The sequence below is a fragment of the Patiria miniata genome, unplaced genomic scaffold (assembly GCF_015706575.1).
Source record: "Patiria miniata isolate m_02_andy unplaced genomic scaffold, ASM1570657v1 HiC_scaffold_26, whole genome shotgun sequence".
In the NCBI taxonomy this organism is placed as follows: domain Eukaryota; kingdom Metazoa; phylum Echinodermata; class Asteroidea; order Valvatida; family Asterinidae; genus Patiria; species Patiria miniata.
This window is the reverse complement of record NW_024037065.1, coordinates 5497512-5511628: the sequence shown is the minus strand read 5'-3', so window position 1 is coordinate 5511628 and position 14117 is coordinate 5497512. Positions and strand designations below refer to the sequence as shown.

Sequence of the window (14117 nt, the reverse complement as noted above, 5' to 3'; positions counted from 1 at the left end):
ATGTGTATGAAGGAAAAGACCCAGGAGCGACCCCTGCGAGTGAAAGAATTTACACACAAACCTATATCATGGAGTTATCGCTCGCATTCATGAATACATTATGGATAAATTACATTATTAAAAGTGAGTTACTGTTTTAAATTTCAATTTATTTATCACAATAAAAATAATAACAAGCCCGCCCGACAACATTGGCCCAACACTGGCAGGTTTCAGCAAGAATTCTGTCCGGGGAAGGCCAGCAGCCCTTGCCTGTACTATTACGTACCCTGTAAATGCTGCAAACAAAACACAAAACTTTGCCTAAATAACCCTTTTGTGACACACATGTATCAGTTTGAAATAATTCAATTTTCCCTTTTAAGTATAAATAAGTATGAATAAGTTGACAGGAAAATATGTTATAACTTTGATACAGGCATGTATAACGTGACGCAGTTTTTAGCCAATTCTGCTGATCCTGCATGTGCATACATGTGCAAAACTACAGCACCCCGTCATGATATGCAATGACCGCTGAACTTCGAAGTATTTAAAAATCCATCAAAAATTCTTAATATCCTCGCATGAAATAACAGAAGTTATGGCTTAGAAGTACGATGTACTTATATAGGGACAATTTAAATTCATTTTAGAACGAACCTGATAAAAAATGCTCAGGGCATACTTACGGCAGATTCCTCTCAAAAATATATTTTCTCGAGAGGTTCAAAAACCATTTCCTTCGTCGTTTCTGCGGTACCACCTTCTCTCGTAAACACCTCGGGTAGACCATAAAATGACTTTCTGTCACGATTGCCTCTGTTTGCACATCCAATTACATTCAAAAATTCACCAATTTAACAAGCAGAACATCCGATTCCATGCACATGTATATAACTTTATCACACAATTTTATGTGAACGCACTCGATTGATGGTGACTAGCTCGCTTGCGCTTATTTATTGCAGGTACATCATGTTTTCCATGTATCATTGCGTTTGTGTGTAACCCATGATTGCCAAACAAATTGTTGACATCAATGACCGCCCTATAGAGTACCGAAGTGAATACATCGCGCGCACAATTATGTGTTATCAATACACTTCCCGGTTCCACATGACGTCACGCGTTGGCACTCTTATTAAAATGCATTATGAATCACGAATGTGATACATCATCAGTAATCCGACATCAATTGATTCGATAAATGTATTTCGAGTACTTACTATTCTGACAACGTCGCGATTGATTTCGTCTCGAAATGTTCGCACATCTGCGGGTTCAAGGATGAGGTATGTTAAACCCTGCTAAATGCTATAGAAAGCATCAAAGGTACTTTGTGCATTTAGCAAGGTAACTGCTCATAGTGCCAAGGCAATACAACGAAATCCACTCTTGCATTTGGTTGCATTTTTTACAAGGTAACTGCTTGTTGTCCAGGCTGGTATCCACTGGGTTATATTCACTGAAAAATGCAACACAATAAGCTGTTGCAATTGTTTGAACTTAGCGGGGCTCTATTTCAGCCAAGTTCCTTTTTGTTGCATTTGGCAGGGTGCTTATAAACTTCTTAGGGGTTAGAGTTATTTTTTTTTTATCAAATTGCAAGACAAAGTTCATGTAGTGTCTTCGAACTTGGTGTCACGGTGTGGGTGGCTTGGTTTAAATGACCTGGCATGCCTGACCGCAGCTCAGCTTCCCTGATATTATGAGCTGTCCTCGGAGACATTTGGAAGTCAAGCGCAGCTGTCTTGGTTGAAGCTATAGTGTTTGGCGATATACCAAACCTACGCCTGCAGCCCTCCTTCACAGTGAAAAACCCACAGAGTTTCGTCAATGAGAGCAGGTATGAAACCTGCGTCTTGGCCTGTCTGTGATCAGCTTGAAGGAATTTTAACATTCTGTTAATGAATAGCAGATTGAAAGAAAAGTGGCAATCATACATTTTGTTCTAACCAAAAAGGAGCTAAATTTGTATTAATAAGTGGTCAAATTTTGCGGTGTCTTGGCGAGTTAAAAAAAATCCAAGGCCAAGGTCTCATTCCGAAAGGCTAAAGCTTGGACCCTCGGGCCTTTTTAGGCTAAGGCCAAGGCTTGTTCTTCAGGGCCAAGGTCCTATCTTCACAAATTGCAGGTGCTTGGCCTGTATGCAATTATTCCAAATATAATGTATTTTGGCTGGCTAGTGTCAAAATACTAATTCAGGTCTCACAAAAGCAACCTCTTATTAAACATAACAGTCCTAAAACCTCTTATTTTAATAGGATTTGGCAAAGTTTTAATACCATTTAAAATACTATGCGTTTATTGTTAAGGAACATCAAGCAGGTTAGAATTTGAGAATGGAATGGAATCCATCCGGCCCATCAGAAAACTCGATAAGAGCCCTCAATAATAGGTATTAAATGACACCTTTTTTCTAGAAGTGTTTACTTAAATGAGAAAATAGCAATGAATAATTGGTACATTTTTTTTCTTCACATTCCAAGAGTGCAGCCATGAATTAGAATGGTAATTATTACAGACGTAACTATGTGGGTTATTCCTCATTTCCCTAAATTTTTGGGCGGATGCGTACGGTGCATGGACCTCATGTACTATGTAACTAAACCTCTTGCAGCCCAAGATTGAAGGATTCTTGTGGAGAATAATTTGTTTTTTATTTTTGATAAGGGTTATGTTACATAAATCCAATCTTTATTTGTTACTCTTAGCCACGTTAATGTTTTGTCTGAATTACAAGTTTCCATTGAATTCCAAATGTTTTGGTGCAATTACGTCTTAAAGGCATACTTTTACAAATGAACTTAACAAATACATTTTTGGCAATACATTTTATATTGTTCTTTTCTTTGACAACAATTTAAAAACAAATAAGTATCTGCCAATGCAAGGGACATGTCCCAACATTCCTTTTAAAAATCTGATTTCACGACAGTAGTTTTCTCAGAATTTTTCACAAAACAGCAATTGAATATCTCTGAATCTTGTCTGCACATACATGTACATATTCTCTTCGTATTTAAGAAAACATTTTTTTTCTCAAATCATTTAAAGTCATATTTAAAAGACTCAAATGGCTCAATTTCCACAATAAAGTTACAAGCTTTATACAAAGTTGTGGCAAGCTTGTCTGTAAGTGTTTGACCGCCGTGAACCCGTATCAAACAGAACAGTCCACTGAACAGTCGGCTTGCAATCACTTGGCCTCCGTAAAATTAATACTTGGAGGGCGCACTTGTCCCCCCCCCCCCCCGATTTACCCAAGTGCCCCTGTTGCGAACCAAAGGTACTTCTTTGAGATAAAAATAGAACTGAGCCCTAAATTTGAGAAAATTTTACTGAGTAAACATTTTCCAAAATTGTAAATAGAGTTCTTATATGAACCAGGAATATGAAAAACAAGCTCAAATACCCTTATAATGCGTATTATGCAGAATGGAAGATGGTACCAACCCCCTCCTAGTATTTGAGTTGACGGAGACCGAGTGTCGGGTTTTTAAAAAGCGACATGGAAACTGTTACAACGCCGCTTGTATTAGGGGTCAGGACCACCTTAGCTATAAGGAAGATATATTAAGATTGTGTTTTGATAGAGTTGCTTATGCTCAAGGTTATTTACACCAGGGGATGTGTGTGTAATTACACACTTAGATTTTAAAAATTTTAAACTTAGATTTTTAAACTTAGATTTTTAAATTTCGTGAAAACGAATTTCTCTTCAATCAAACTTAACGCACAGTATTATGAGGCGTCATGTGTTTATACATTAGTAAACAAAATTATTGATTTATTCTCGGCCCATACACAAAATACACCTTGAAACAAAGGTTTGACTTTTTGGCATAGTTTTTTCGAGCCGTTCTTTTATTTCGTTTTGTTCAAATTTAATTAACCCAAACTGTTTTGGCACATTGGCCAGAAAAAAAACGGGGGCACGTACGCTTGCCCCAAATGCTTGGCATCATCTTGGCACGCTTGCCAATCACTCCCCGCGTATATATCCACCCTAGACACTACGGTTATAACCCAATCAAATTGGTGCTAGTCACTGCGAGACTTGTCACTAGACTTGAATTTATAGTATGCCTAAATCACTTGAAAATAAACTTGAAAAAGGCAATCCAATTATTTCCATCGTTCGGAAATACGGTTGGAATAAGCCCCACCAGTACAAGAGGGTGCTAGGCGTAGTGTTTCTAAGAATTAAACTGGTGAAGACTGGAACTGGTGAACAATGTTTAGGTCAAAGTTCCTAATCTTACTTAAGAAATTTATTTAATCTGAGTTGAGACACTGCCCACCGTACACGGAACTTTCTGCAAAACGCACAGCGCGCGCCCCACTGGGACAGCAGGCAGCGGACAACCCCCCGCCCACCCCAAAGAGTAGCACAAAGAGAAATCACGCGTAAAAGCGGAACAAAGTTTTTATACGAATGCGCCGTAAAAAGTCACGAATGTGTGCCCGGAATTGGTTTAATATAAGCACCGACACGCCGATGCGACTGCCGAGTGAACGCGCCGCGCCTTTTTATTTACTCGCCGCCGCTTCATTTCCATTTTGACTGATAAGTTGCACCCAAGTAGCAGGCGCGTGGCAATATATCCGACCATACCAACTCAGTCCCAGGGAAAGCATTACAACATTCTTGCATGAATATTGCAGCACGCTGGCGCATACTACAGAAACAATATGTGCCGACCAAATCGTTGGTTACGATGTGAACGATTAACATCACTGGATGTGGCCACAGGGCTTTAAGTTTTGTCCCTATTTTTGTTACATTAATTCCACACTTGTGCCTTTCTCCCTACCCTGGTAGCCACTCTGCGTACACGAAGTCGCCGATTATCCATACATCCCCTGTAAAAAAGGGTTGGGCGGGGGCGAAGAAAAATATAATTAATTGTGGAGAGGGGCTTTTCTTGAACTGTTCATATTTCTGCACTATACAAGAAAAAAGAATAAAAATACGTGAAATCTATACTTAACCTTCAAAACTTTATTTACACTATACACCTATACCGATCTTCAAGTACAAGAAAGCTTTACATTACCGGCTCACATTATTTACACTGTACACCTGTAAATGTTAATCAAAATCATATAAACTAAAAAACAACAAAATCATGCATTACGATGAGGATAGATGGGTGAAATATAAACTTAAACAAAGTCGCGGGAGCGTGTGCGTCCGGATGACAGACGGCAGGATGGCCACGTCATCCCGCAGTCCTCGGACGTCGCGACGGAGGGAGTTCAGATGGGCGTGGACGGACTCGCCTCCTTGCTCGCCGTGGAACCCTAGGCCGAAGTGCCACTGCCGAATCCAGGGGATGACATGATTCTCGAGTAGACGCATCTTCGGCGGCACAGTTTCTGATGGGAATGTGGCTCGGAAGTAGGCCAGGTAGTTCTTAATGTTCTGGCCTAATGCATCTACAGCATGGTCGTCCAGGATTGAAGAGGTGTTATACTTCCGGTGACAAGTGCTGAACAGATGGAATAGTTCGGCATACTTCGCAGCGATTGTTCTTGCCTCAGGCACCAGGGAAGGGCATACTTGTTCGGTCCTGTCGATGATGGCATTCGTCAGGCGCACGATGTTCTCTTGCTACAATTCAAAGGAAGGATTACACGTATGTATAAGCTTCTTGTCATTGAATAACAGGCAATCATAGATTGTATTTATTTTGTCCGCACTTTTTGCATGATTAATGTGCTAAACATGGTTTGCAAATCTCTTTACTGACTAACCTTGCAGCATTTTTGCACATGGTTCCCAACAAAGCTTTTCCCATGTTAAGCCTGGCGCTGCACCCGGAATTCCTGATGTCAAGTTGACCAGCTAGAGGACCTTGCCCTGGCTTCAGCGCGGTCTTCTTCCTCAGGGTTCCCGCTTCCGTCAACTAGAGGGGAAAAAATGGAATTATCCTTTTGTCAGTTTCGAACAGTTCATTTTCTGAATTGACTTTCATTCATCTTATTTTACCAGGCGTTCCCGTTGTTCCGTCAGTGCCTTTGATGCAACGATGTAGTCTTCCAAGTCAGCACTTCCCTCCTCAGATGTCAAGATAGTGTCAGTCAGCTGGACCTCCTTTAGTTTGAACTCCTCATCCAAGCAAGGCCTCTGCCTGCTGTTCTAGTTGCAGAGCTGCCTTCAACTCAGACACGAGCTTCTGGTACCCAGAGCCAAGTGCCACAGTAACCGGAACTTCCTGGTTCTTCTTGGCAAGCACAGCCGCCGCTTGCATGTCTAGGTCGTGACATGCACCTTCTTTTGATGTTTGAGTGAACCTAAAGTCCACTACAGTCCCTAACGTACCTCGCGATACGCCAGACGTTCAGAAAGTCGCCGTGGAAGAAAGTGGGTTGTAAAACCGTTCAGGAATGTGCCCGGTGTCGTCCTTTTGTCCACCGGTTAAAGATCCAGTAATGTCAAGCCCGGCACGAGGGGATAGGTAGTTCAAAGACACAGAGAGCACACAGAGAGGAAACAATATGAACTCAAAATGCACGCGATATACTGACAGTTCTGTGGTTATATTTTATTACATTCGATACTATTTTAAAATTATTCAGCAAAGGGAATTCCGGTTGTCTTGAAGAAACAAAGGTACTAAATTGAGCTTTTACAGTTTTTACAGATAAAACTTGAAGGCTGAGTTTCAAAGAAAATTATACAAGACTGTTTACAATTATAATGTCTAATGAGTTTATCGACTGTTTTTAATCGATACGAATCAATCGTTTATAACTATTTATAATAAAATTCGGTGTAATGTTTTGATTTAATACAAAAGAAGGTTGTATGTGTTTAAGGGCGTGTGGTAAATTATAGGAAAAGTGTGAAAACAATAACCGATATGAATGACTTAGAAAACCTTATCTGGGTAAGCTAACACGGTACCATGTTTCACGTAGTGAGCTGCTACCCGTAATTTAGTTGAAAGTTGTTTTTTTTTAATGAGTGAACGCGATCTTTTTCATAGTGAATTACATTCCGGTATAGGAATGGCTGTCGGAGGATATTTTTTTTGCTTTTATAGAAGGAATGACGCGCCCACAAACCAGTGGCTGCTGTAAGATAATTTTTAGAAGGAATTACGCGTCCACAAACCAGTGGCTATTGAAGAATATTTTTTAGAAGGAATTACGCGCCCACAAACCTGTGGCTCTTGAAGGATATTTTTTAGAAAGAATTACGCGTCCACAAACCTGTGGCTATTGAAGGATATTTTTTGAAGGAATTACGCGCCCACAAACCTGTGGCTCTTGAAGGATATTTTTTAGAAGGAACTACGCGCCCACAAACCTGTAGCTCTTGAGGGATATTTTTAAGAAGGAATAACGCGCCCATAAACCTGTGGCTCTTGAAGGGAATTCTTAATAAGGATGTATACACCCCAAATATATTAAAATTTAAAATGGGTAGAGGTTATATCATGTCTCACAATCATAGTTGGCGGCTGTCCGTAATTATTATTATACTTTGAAGTTATCAATCTTCCTGTGCAGTTTGCGGCTTGTACAAAACAACTGTTTTAGCTTAGGGTTGTTGGTGATGGAGATGTTAACGCCATATTTTGGGCCCAGTAAGCCGGTGTTTTTTTTAAGGATTCTTTTAGCTTGCCTGACGTTGTTGCTGGCTTTGTTGAACGGGATTTTGCAAAGAATTGCATATTTCGGTGTTTTAAAAGTGTGTAATCTAGTGCAGGATTCCTCTCTGTAATATAGGGAATTTTCTTCAATTAATCTATTAGGGTAACCGCACCTTTTAAGTCGGAGTCTTAAGAGTTGGAGTATGTGATTATATTCATTGTTATCTGCACTATGTGTCTTGTACCGATGACATTCTCCTTTGATGATGCCTCGGAAGACACAGGGGTTGTGATTAGATTTGTAATTAACATATGTGAACTTATGAAAGGATTTTTGGAAGACACGGTAGTGGATTCTATTATTCATTAGAGTGAAGGGCTTATTAGACAGGGTAAGATCAAGAAAATTCATAGTTTTGTTGTTGAAATGTTTGAGGTATAACCCGAGGCTGATGTGAAGTCCGGGTGGGCAGACCTAGCGATAAAATAAACAACACATCTTTATATTAATCAGTTTTTGTTAAAAGTCAGAGATTATGTCCACGCGCTTACAATCACCTGGGTCAATGGAATAGCGCATATTGGCTCATCAATCACGTTGTTGAAGAGTTTGGACTTGGAGAGTTTGGAACCAGCTTCCTTGAATCCTTGAAGGTCGTTGTTCTGGGACTGTAGGGTTCTCTGCTGGGATGGTGGTCTTTTTCCACGGGGCCGCTGCATGTTTTCCTTTATGATGTTACAATAAAGGCAACAGTGGCGCCCTTTATTCAAGAAAGAAAAGCATTTCATTAAAGATATTTCAATTGTTTTTGAAAGTTTTACTTATCTCAAAGGAGAAATAAAGTGTTTGCCACTTAAAAAAAAAAAAAAATACTTTAAGAGTAAAATGCATTATTACCGCTGGCTCCGAAAATCCCATATACACGGCAGAGATACTCGTAGTCCCTGAACACATAGAGCCTGACGTTATGGCTCTTTCAAGTGCCGGACTGGAGTGCTGCAACTTGTTGACGGAAGCGTCGAAGACCAGTCTTCAGGTTGTCGCTGATGTCCCTTGCAGCAAAAGCACAGACAACGACGGTGTGCCTAAGGAAGTTGGGACATTCAACGTTGCAGACCTGGATCATTTGCTTGAACGTCCTTCCTCCCTTATCGCCTCCGACTTTCACCCAGACCTCATTGTGTGGGATGTTGCCCTTGTGTCAGGTCAGCTGGTCCCGCCTGCATATTTGAAAGAATTTGACATGAATTATAATATCTGAACATATTTTTTTGTCCTATTTCATAAATTAAACGCTGATATTTTTCTTACATCTGATATTCCTCTAGTTGCTTCGTGTCTTTGGCTACGAGGGACTTAACACCGACGCAGGGGGCTTGCTCGATGGTAACTATTCCGTTAATTTAATCAGGGAACGAGAAGGGAGGACTTTCAACGAACAGGTTGTCGGCTACCACGTCGTGTTGTTGTTGACGCAGGGCCTGTTCGCCTTCAGTTAAGATGTTGTAGCCCTTCAACCATTTCTTCAATTCCCTGATGCGCGTCCAGAGATTCCGAGGTGAGACTTGACAGCAAGGTGCTTCATTGCAGGAATCCTGATGGTGTTAAGTTTCAACCTCCTGCAAGATGCCCTGCAATTCTTTACACAGGGCAGAGACCTGGAGCTCATCGTTCTGTTGTATCTCACTAGCATCCATGCTGACAAGACCCTTTGGTGTTGTCAAGAACCCTGGAGCGATTTCTGATGGTGGAAGAGCATGCATCCCCGATGCTTTTGCGAGGCTGGGGCACACAATGTGTTGTCAGAGGCTATTGAATAGAACATTTCAGAACAATTCAGTTAAGCCTATTGGACAATGGTAAAAAAAGGTATAGAAAATATACAACTATTTTTTAATTTTAAGTCCCTGACAAGCAGTTTTCTTTATATCTTATCAGGCCCTCGGTTCTGTACTGCGTTGTGGACCCATCTCTCGACTGCGTCAACTTCGTCTTCAGGATGTGGGTACCAAGCTCAATCAGGGGGGTCACAGGTGCTGTCAGGGGACGCTGGAGAAGATGGGTGACTTCGCTCGGTTGCTCGGAGGACGTCACATATGAATGATCATGAAAAACTGAGAAAGATGGACTAGTTTCTTCTGGATTTTTCACTTTGTTACAAACATGCGAACTAATATCCCCACAGTTACGCTCACGTTGCATGCTGTACACTTCAAAACTAAATTAGAAAACAGTGATGCAAAATATCCTCTGGGAGCAGTGACATCCTTGAAGTGTACTGGTTCTTGGCCTTTCGGGCAAAGTATTGTGGTTGAATCTGAAGTTTCAAACCTAGTTGCCAAGCACTCAAAACAATACAGGTGCATGCAAGGTGTCTCCAGGGCACTGTCAAGCAACATGGTGCAAATTTTACATTCAATAGGGGGTGCTTGACAAAGGCTCAAATTGAAGGATCTTCTCCCTGGAGACTGTTGGGGAGGCGGGGAGACTACTGAAGTGTTCCCAAATTGGAGGGGGTGCTCGAGGCCGACCACCAGATTTCGCCTTAATCTTTCTTCTGCCAGGCCTGGACTTTTGGGCAAAATTTGTACAAACAGGGCAGGCACCCAGCCTGGGATGAGGTCGCCAAGTGAGGGCAGTTTTAACAAAAGAAACAAACGGCAAATAGTAACAAGAAACAGTGAACAGTAACACATGTGCCGGGGGTGAATGTTTATAACATCTTTTGCGACATCGACGTGGATTGTTGCCATGATCTTTTCGGTGCTCGCACTACATAGCTTGGCACATTTACTACGCGTTGCTGCAAAAGCTGATACACATCGCCCCACAAAGTCTACACAACTTATCTAAGTTTTGCTTGTGTTGATCCATCTTGGAGAACTGTGAAGACAAAGAAATTATAAGAAAAATAATAAGATGCAATAAGTCTATATTTGATTTGAAATGAAATTTCTAGTAACAATTTATTAAGTCGTTTCCCCCTCCCCTTTACAAAAATGACACATGTAATTTGATTATTGACAAATTCATACCTTTAAATGTAATGAATCATATCATATGGGCCTTGGCCTATCGATATCATAATTGTTTTCAATGATTTGCCTTTTTTTTTTTTTAAATCACCTGTAAATAGGGCCTAGGCTTGAAATAATTGCCACAAAAATTTGAGAATTTTTAAATTTGAGCCCACTGACAACTAGTAAGTGCCCCAATATTGTCACTGCGTACCGTGTTTAGCGCGTGATAACGCACAGGTCACTGGCCGCATTTCACGGCGCGTGTTCATGACTGCGCACGGTACGCTGTATTAGTCCGTGAATTTTGACCGTTAAACTCGAAGCCCGTTGCCTCAAAACACTAACGAGATTTGTATTGTAGTGCCAAGAAAAAATATTAGCTCAGTCGACATGTACAACCACTTAAGGGGTAAAAACTCTTGAAATTAGTTACATGCGAGTGGGAATCTAAAAAAAAAATCATTTTTTTGGTAAGACAGGACAGTTACCGGGTAATTTATTTCACATTGATAAAAAAATGGACCTTAAACGCGCCAAAAGTGAAGAGGATTGGCTTACCTCGGCCGGTCAGCTTCGCATCTAGCGTCCGTCGAAAGCTCAAATGTAACGTATCGATGTTTGATTGGTTATTAGGCATTATTTACATATATTATTTATTCATGAGATCCCTTATTTCCCGCCAAATACATGCAAATGAAATTCGATACGACCCTAGAAAAACTTTAAAAAATGCTTGAACGATCTAGTCTTTATATTCCATATCTATGGATTACACAAGGGTGCGCGTGTTCGATTACACAGCTGGCGTAACGATCACTCAATTCCAGCCTTGAAAGTCACCCCTTGAACACTCACGCACACAAAAATGTGGAAGGTCAAAGCTTTGCCGGTAAGTTATGAAAAAAAATCGATATTTTTTTTTAGGCCAAAAAAAAAAAAGTCTCCGGTTTCTGGTATGGAGCTTGCCCTAAAAGTGGTGCGGCGACGCGTTTTTTTTTTTTTTTTTTTTTTTACCTGACTTTTTTGCTTCAAATGCCGTGTGATGACTGCAAATGGTGCCCGACTAAACTTAGCACAAAAAGGCCTATATGGGATTGGGAGTCCAGAGAGGCCACATAAAGCTTATTCTCAACCATAACTCCATCTAAAAGCACGTTACAATTGTGCAGCAGCAGGATTCCAGTCAAACCAGTGAGTTTGGCGGTTTTGAGACATCATCTTTCATTGAAAAAAAAAAAAAAATCATTTTGCCAACGCGCATGGCTACAGCGACGCGCGTGCATACCAGAAACCGGAGACTTTTTTTTGGCCTTATAGTCTTAATTATTTGTGAGATAACTTATGCAATTACTCTGTTATTAATTCTGCATTGCATTTTTTTTTATATTTCTTGGGTTTCAACCAACATGACAATTCTGTCAGCATTAGTTGTGATTGCCGGTTACTGGGGATCGTCTCCCTCAGTCTGCGCTCGCCCATTTAGACGGAGCACACAGTGCGTGTTGCTACAACTAAACTTTCATTTTAATTATTGGAAAAATTGTTGCAACCCTAAGCCATAAGCTAAGCATGGCCATGATGGCCCAGCAGCTAGCGCCGGCAAATGATAACATTTTCCCCCAGCACTTGAGATATGTAACCCACTGTGTGTCGTTTGACTGGAGGCTACAAATGCTGCTTTGTGGCAACAGATGCTGATTTGTTTTGTCCTAAGAATAAACGGGTCCGTTTTTACAACAAAACGTATCAAATTGTTGTGATTACTAACGTCAAAATTCAAGTTGCGATCGTAACTTTCTTTGAAAATAGTCAACACGATGCTGAAAATTTTATGAACGAATCCATTCATTTCGTAAGGGGTAATTTTTAGCCCCTGCTTTGAGTTTTACATCGTTTCTTGAATACATTTCAAGAAAAAAAACATTATTTTGTGACATTGAACAACTGATTATTTAATAGAAAAATATTTGGAATGCCATAAAAAGTATTAGTTATCTTTTTTCTGTTTTTAAACAGCAGAAATATTGGTAATTATTGTTCCCAGGAAAGTACACTCCTTTATTACAACAAATGGTGTCCATGGGAAAGGCATGCAGCATGCATGTACGGCCGGTTGTCGATGTCAAAGAGACAGCTTTCGCTAGCTGTACTTTTTACCGCTCAGTACCTTTTCGTTGGACGTGCTTTCGGTTTGTTTATGACTTTCTTAATTGATGATTCATTTAAGCAACAGATCTTTCCTTATACAAGTACATTAAATTCACATTTGAATGTCATTTTTATTCTTCACGGCTCGGCGTATAAGCCGCCCTGTGTATAAGCTGCAGTAAACATTTTCATGGGCAAATTCAACATATAAGCGGCTTATATTCCGAATATTACTTGATTTACTTGAATTTAATGATTTTGCAGGTGCTTTTGCAGCAGTAAGCGGCCAGCTGCGTCGATAGCCTTGCAGCACATCTTCCATTCCTCTGCTCTCTGCCCCTCAGCGATATCTACGATGCGGAAGTAGGTGTTCTCAAGCTGGGTAAGTTTGTCAGCATCAAGCTCGCCGTGCACTGCTCCCCTCCGCATTCCGGTTAGATAGGTTTTGTTGTTCATGAGCTCTGCGTTGGTGAAGGCTCTACGTGCAAGCTGCACTGCAACATTCCGATTTGAGGAACTGTTGTGTCGTAGTCTGATCAGGTCGTCTTCGTCATTCTCTTGCACAGGAGTAGCTCTAGAGCCGTTGGATCCGATTCTGAGGTCTAAGCCTCGCAGGCTGGAGTAGGTTTTTTAACCCTATCAAGACGAGCCTTGATGCGATTTAACTCCAAGTTATTTGCCCTGACTAGGTTGACAATTCTGTGTAGCATCTGATCGCCCCCTCCCGTCTTAATCCCTCCCCATTTACTCCGATGTGCCCTCTTTCCCCTTCCATGCCTGCTTGCTCGTCCTCATCCTCGCCTCTATGCTCTTCCTCTTCCTCGCCTCTACGCACTTCCTCTTCCACACCTCTACGCTCTTCCTCGTCTACGCCTCCAAACTCTTCCCCTTCTATGGGTCCTCGCTCTTCCTCTTCCAGGTCGACATCCACGCCATCTATCCCCTCATGATTTATACCCTCCAACTGCTCTAGTACTCCTTCATTTGCTCGTAATTCGGGAAACAGTTCAAAAATATCAAAATCAAACAAAAGCCTGTTTTCCTCTCCGCCCACGGCTTTATTGGCTGTGGCTTCATCGGCTATGGCTTCATCGTCATCAACTAAGCCGTTGGCCATAGGGTCATCCACAGCAGCTTCATCCATGGCGTCATCAACTAAACCAGTGGCCAAGTTGTTGTCAACTGGGTTGTGATCTCCTGGAACATCATTGGCAATAGTGTCATCTGTAGCTGTGGCTTCATCTGGGGTCTCATCCATGAAATCTCTGGAATCATCGGAAGTAACAATATCAGCCATGGCGTCATCCCTGGCGTTATCATCAGTGGCGTGACCCTAGGAGTTTCCATCCATAACCTCATTGG

At 41.2% G+C, this 14117-nt stretch overlaps 1 pseudogene; it reads right to left on the bottom strand.

Annotated features, from left to right (window-relative positions):
• Positions 1-5172: 5172 nt before the first annotated feature.
• LOC119734120 lies at positions 5173-9191 on the bottom strand (annotated as a pseudogene).
• Between the last annotated feature and the right edge of the window lie 4926 nt (positions 9192-14117).